The sequence below is a fragment of the Megascapheus bottae genome, chromosome X (assembly GCF_031878675.1).
Source record: "Megascapheus bottae isolate mThoBot1 chromosome X, mThoBot2.hap1, whole genome shotgun sequence".
Classification (NCBI taxonomy): domain Eukaryota; kingdom Metazoa; phylum Chordata; class Mammalia; order Rodentia; family Geomyidae; genus Megascapheus; species Megascapheus bottae.
In genome coordinates, this window is record NC_143547.1 from 18301280 (window position 1) to 18308213 (window position 6934).

The 6934-nt window shown below is 37.3% G+C and overlaps 1 pseudogene; it reads left to right on the forward strand.

Moving 5' to 3' along the window:
* The first annotated feature begins 344 nt into the window (after nt 1-344).
* Nucleotides 345-2242, forward strand: LOC150040527 (ubiquitin carboxyl-terminal hydrolase 14 pseudogene; annotated as a pseudogene).
* Nucleotides 2243-6934: the final 4692 nt, after the last annotated feature.

The following is a 6934-nucleotide window of genomic DNA, read 5'->3' on the forward strand; positions in this document are numbered from 1 at the left end:
ATTAGTTCAAACCTAGGACTCTCCTACAGGAGGATTACAATAGCTCAAAACCTAGACATAAGACCATATAGGATGAGGGTAATGAAAGGACCATCAGGATATGGAAACCAGAACTATATAATGAGTGAATGTTGTTTTTAATGTACTGTTATTTCTCATCTCTTTTGTTATCCCTTTTTTATTCTCATATTGTTACAATATCTTACCTGGTAATCTGATATATTTTATATAAATTTATGTGTTTATTTGAAGTAGGAAAAGGAAGGGGGGAAACAAGATGAGGGGAGAGGGTGGGGGGAGGGAAATGGGGACAAAAACATGAGAAGGGGGCCGCGTTTGCCTTCTCCGCTGCCGCAAACTCCTTCTGGTCCCTTCCCCGCCCTTTCCAGGACAAACCTCCTGCACAGCCGACTCCCCTCGAGCCCCGACATGCCTCTGTACTTGGTTACAGTAAAATGGGGAAAGGAGAAATTTGAAGGTGTAGAATTGAATACTGACGAACCGCCAATGGTGTTCAAGGCTCAGCTTTTTGCGCTGACTGGAGTCCAGCCGGCCCGACAGAAAGTTATGGTGAAAGGAGGAACACTGAAGGATGATGACTGGGGAAACATCAAAATTAAAACTGGTATGACTGTACTAATGATGGGGTCAGCAGATGCTCTTCCAGAGGAACCTTCAGCTAAAATTGTCTATGTAGAAGACATGACTGAGGAACAGCTAGCATCTGCTATGGAATTACCATGTGGATTGCAAACCTTGGTAATACTTGTTACATGAATGTTACAGTTCAGTGTATTCGCTCTGTGCCTGAACTCAAAGATGCCTTTAAAAGGTATGCAGGTGCGTTGAGAGCTTCTGGGGAAATGGCTTCAGCACAGTATATAACTGCAGCCCTTAGAGATTTGTTTGATTCCATGGATAAAACTTCTAGTATTCCACCTATTATTCTACTGCAGTTTTTGCACATGGCTTTCCCACAGTTTGCAGAAAAGGGTGAGCAAGGACAGTATCTTCAGCAGGATGCTAATGAATGTTGGATACAAATGATGCGAGTATTGCAACAGAAATTAGAGGCCATAGAGGATGATTCTGTTAAAGAGACAGATTCTTCATCTGCCTCAGCAGTACCACCTTCTAAAAAGAAAAGCTTAATTGATCAGTTCTTCGGTCTTGAGTTTGAAACTACCATGAAATGTACAGAATCTGAAGAAGGAGAGGTCACCAAAGGGAAGGAAAACCAGCTTCAGCTTAGCTGTTTTATTAATCAGGAAGTCAAGTATCTTTTTACAGGACTTAAATTGCGACTTCAGGAAGAAATTACTAAACAGTCTCCAACATTACAGAGAAATGCTTTGTACATCAAATCTTAGAAGATCAGCCGACTACCTGCTTACTTAACTATTCAGATGGTTCGGTTTTTTTATAAAGAGAAAGAATCTATGAATGCCAAAGTTCTTAAGGATGTTAAATTTCTTCTCATGTTGGATGTTTATGAACTATGTACTCCAGAACTACAAGAGAAAATTATCTCTTTTCAATCAAAATTCAAGGATCTAGAAGATAAAAAAGTGAACCAGCAGCCAAATGTATGTGACAAGAAGGGTAGTCCACAGAAAGAAGTTAAATATGAACCCTTTTCATTTGCTGGTGATATTGGCTCCAATAATTGTGGCTATTATGACTTACAAGCAGTGCCGACCCACCAGGAAAGGTCTAGTTCATCAGGTCATTATGTATCATGGGTGAAAAAAAAAACAAGATGAATGGATCAAGTTTGATGATGACAAGGTCAGCATTGTAACACCAGAAGACATCCTGCGGCTGTCTGGTGGTGGAGATTGGCACATTGCTTATGTTCTACTCTATGGGCCTTGCAGAGTTGAAGTAATGGAAAATGAAAGTGAACAGTAATCTTCAATTTAGCTATATATGCTTAGATGTGAGATAATGCTATTTGTTGATCATTTCTATAAGCCAGAGCTTTAAAGGAAGACATTTAGGTGGTTTTGTTTCCCTCATGTTGAACAAGAGAGCAGAATCAGACCACTTGTGTATCAATCTGAAAATGACAGAAAATTGACTTTGGAAAAGCTGCCCTGTATAAAAGTGACTGGATGACAGTCTTTAAAAACCTATTTCTTATAGTAATTCAACTATTACATTCTGTGATTATTTTTATCCTTTTTCAGCCCAAGACTCAGTAGTGATGTTTATTGCACACTTATTACCTACTACTATTTGTTCTTGCATTGTTCACTTTACCATTCAGTAAGTAGCTGCCCATTCTTTGCCTTATCTAACAGGAATCATTATAGGAATCATTGCAGGAATCTTATAAAGACTAAATAAACAAATGAACTGAACAACTGAAATCCCAGGTGATACACAGACTCAACAATGACTTAAACCAATTTGAATATACATGGAAAAGAATCTTGATACATAAGGCCATATAGTATGAAGCTAATTGAAAGGACCTCCAGGATATTGAAACAAAAGCCATATAACGAATGATTGTTGTCCTTAATGTACTATGTTGTCTCTCATCTCCTTTGCTGTCCCTTGGGTATCTCATATTGTTATAGTATCTCACTTTGTTATCTGATATATTGAATTTATTTGTATTTGGTTATTTGAAATTTGATAGGGAAGGGGGGAAAACCAAGACGGGTGGAGGTGTGGGGGGGAGGGTAATGCGTACCAAGACATGTGAAAGGGTATCGATGTATGTGAATTAATGCACCTTCTATCTGGCAAATATCATGTAACCCTTTTACTAATTACAATAAAAAAATAAAAATTAAAAAAAAGAATTATCAGCTATGCAGTATCATCTATAGTATTTTATCGGAAAATTATTTCAAGGACAAATAAAAGATAACTATTTGAAATTTCAAAATGTGAATGAAAATCAATAAAATAAGTTATCTGAAAATTCCATATACCTCCAACTGAGGAACACAATTCATTGTGCCCTAAAGGGTTTTATAACAATTTATCAACCTCCAAGATTGAACTAGATAGCAAACTAACGATATCAGCCTTACTGTTGTTGTTTATATTTTATATTTAAGAAATGAAAGTAAACTTAACTTAACATGCAATATTAAGCTAGCCCTCTTTTATTTCTATTTCAATTAAGTAATTGTAGACTTTATTTATTTATTTTTGCCAGTGCTAGGACTTTAACTCAGGGCCTAGGCACTGCCCTTGCACACTTTTTGCTAATGGCTAGCACTCTGCCACTTGACCCACAGTACCACTTCCAGCTTTTTCTGCATATGTGGTACCGATGAATCAAACACAGGGCTTCCTGCATGCTAGTTGAGCCACATCCCCACCTCAAGACTTGGCATTTTATATATATATATATATATATATATATATATATATATATATATATAATTTTCCACAGAGTTCTGATGTTACATGTACTTTTGCTTAAACTATTTCATCATAAATGATGGATAATAACTTAAAGTGAAAAATCCAAATTCAAAAATGGCCCATGAAATCTCAGCATTGGTGGCTCATGTCTATAATCGTAGATACTCATGAGGCTCAGATCTGAAGACCACGGTTCAAAGCCAGCTTGTGCCTGAAAATCCATGAGACATACCTCCAATTAGCCACTCAAAAATCAGAAGTGGAGCCAGGCGAGGTGGCTCACGCCTGTAATCTTAGCTACTCAGGAGGCTGAGATCTGAGGATCAAGGTTCCAAGGCAGCCAGGGCACAGTAGGACCTGAGATTCTTATCTCCAATTAATCACTAGAAAACAGGAAGTGGGGCTTGGCTCAAGGGTAGGGCGGTAACCTTGAGCAGAAGAGCTCAGGGACAATGCCTGTAATGCCTAGATTTTGGAGTCCCCAAAGACCACCATGGAGCCAAATCCTATGTATGTGCATGAAAGTCTTTTATTGCAAGGTCGAGCCTAGACTCACAACCATTGAGAAAGCAGCAGGTCAGAGTTGAGAGCCCCGATTCCTTTGTTTTCAGAGATTTTATAACAAGTGATCATATGTTGCTAGATGACCACATACAGGGGCCAATAGGATTGTAACAGTCATACAGAACTGCACAATTTTGTTATGTCACAGTGAGTGAGCACTCAAATCATATCCTGTTTCTGAAGAGTCATTTGAACTACCCTATCTTTTCATACCTGACTTTGGCGCGCAGTCTTGGTGGGCAAGAGGAGGGCTCAACAACTGTGGCAGGAAGAGGGGGATGCTGCCCATATGCCTCTTCCTGATTGGGCTCGTGCACATAGTTCCTTGCCTTTTGTTCCTGAGTTCTGTTATCCAGACTTTACAGTTCACAGCTTGTTTGGGACCTTCCTGCGTTAACTAAGTTTCTCATAGGGTCTGTGTTAGTTTTTAAGTAACATAAGATTAATGTTTCACAAATCACGTACTCGATTGTTATCAGCATGGGAACGGGAGATGCCCCTAGAGGATGGGAGAGTGGTCTTACAGGAGGTTTTAGGGGAGGGGTCATCGACACATTTCTGGTCATTGTGTCTTTAGCAGGATGAGCTCTAAGCCTGAAATGGCTATCTTTTGTTCAGCTTCACACTCCCAGGCCCAGGGTGGTAGCCTAACAGCGTCCAGGCTGAGTTCAAGCCCCTGACCCACTCAAAAAAAAAAAAAAAAACAAATGGAACTCTGGTTCAAAGTGGCATTAGCCTTGAGTAAAAGAGCTAAAGGTCAGTGCCCAGATCCCATGTTTCTTCTAGCAAATGGAAAGACAAGAGTGTTAACTCTTAATTGTACCACATGATGTGTGAGTTTTAAGAATATCTTTTTTATGTTACCACCCTAAGCACCTATATAGGGCGATAATGAAGAGATGGACACAGAATTTCTTTTCTACCTCCTACTGCATTAGTAACAAGAAAGTAATGTTGTAAGAGAGGGTTGGGGAGAAATTGTGTTTATGAAAGGAAAAACATTAACAGTAATTCATGTTTGCAAAATACATTGATAGTCAATTGTACTTATCTGATAATCCTATTATCCATCAGTAGTTTGCACAGATGAAGAAGTCCAGCAAGCTAAATGGAAATAGTTTAACCCATGCAATATATTTGTATTACCAAAATTACATGGGGAAAGAGGTGATTTTAAAAAAAATGGCTCCTCAGGGAGATAATAATGAAAACAAAATAGTTTGAGAAACACTAATTGTTGGCAAATTGATATTTACCAGCCTAACCACGAGATCAATTACTTTGGCTATCCTAGTGTTTAATTTATCTGTTTACATTTAAATGCTTTAAGTAGTGTTACTTGGTTTGCTCTAAAAGGATTTAAATAGTCAGGGAACAGTACAACAAATGGTTCTCCTATGGCAATATATTTTCCCAAGAACATCATTTAGCAGAGATAGCCAAAGTTTCACTGATTCGTTACCCCTGAATTTCAGACAGAACTTCTAACTTTTATCTGGACATTCCCAGAAGATTATTATATATGTAATATATAGTATATACATTTATTATGTGTATATTTACATATACACTAGTAATACTAGCATACAAGTATTAGTATGTAATACACAGTGTGTGTGTGTGTGTGTGTGTGTGTGTGTGTGTGTGTGTGACTCTGAGTGTATTTGTGTGTGTTTACTGGTGTTTGAACCAAAGGCTTCCTGTTCCAGCTTTCTCACAGATGATGCTCTGGGTAATTGGAGATTCAATTCTTTGTGCCTTTCTTTCTTGTCCAGTCTGTCTTAGAATCACAACTCTCCAGTCTCAGCCTCCTGAGTAGCTAGGATTATAGGTCAGAGCCACTGGCACCTAGTCTAGAAGTTGTTTTTGAATAACAGTCTTACTCTTGACCTGTAATTCCAAAAGTCTTCTTTCATATATAACAGTTGGTCATGTTTGTACCATGTGATTTGGAAAAGGGAAATTCTGAAAACAAATATTAAAAAAAACATGCATAATCAGTGACAATTTTCAAAAAATAAATTACATGCTGTTTACTAATTGTTATATATTAAGATTTTTTCATGTATAAATTTACAGTTAGAATGAAGTCTTCAAATAAAAATCAATCTTAAGAAGTGAATAATAATGACTACCTACTTAGAGACTGAGGTCTGGAGCACCACAGTATGAAGCCAGCCTGGGCCTAAAAGTCTATGAGGCTCCATCTCAAACATAACCACCAAAACCTGGCCTTGAGCCATTGCTCAATGGTAGATCTACATCCATAAGAAAGCAATAATACAAGCAAGCACAAAACTCTGAATTCAAGCCACAGTACTGAGAATAAGTAAGTAAGTAAATACGCAAGTAAATAGAGAAATCTGAGGGCTTTTTTTTTTTGCAAAAAGAACATCAATGATTTTCCAAGAATTATTTGTTTGTAAATATTGATTGTTTAAGTACTACATGATAGAAATTTCACCTGGACCCTAATACACTTAAATAAAATAAAAATCTGTATAAGAGAATATAGAAAAACTGAAAGGATTCAGTAACATTAGCATTATGCAAAATCATTGACTTTAATTTGTAAGACTTCGTTTCATTTTCTAGGTCACTATTACTAACTATGCAAGCTAAAATACATTAATTGAATACTTAAATCTAAGCTCTTTATAGAATTGAGTGGATAATATAACTGGAAATAGTCAGGACACAATTCATCTTAGGGAGTATATTTAATAAAAAGCTAAATGCTCAGTTCCTAATCATATGAAATGATAAATAAATTTAACATTTATTGAGCAGTACATTATGTCCAGTCTATTTTCAAGTTATACTACCTGTATATAGTATAACTTATGAGCAACTCACTGCAGTTTTTATTTATTTACTTATTTACTTATTTATTTGCCAGTCCTGGGCTTCGGCTCAGAGCCTGAACACTGTCCTTGGACTTTCTCAAGGCTGGAGCTCTACCACTTGAGCCTCAGCACCATTT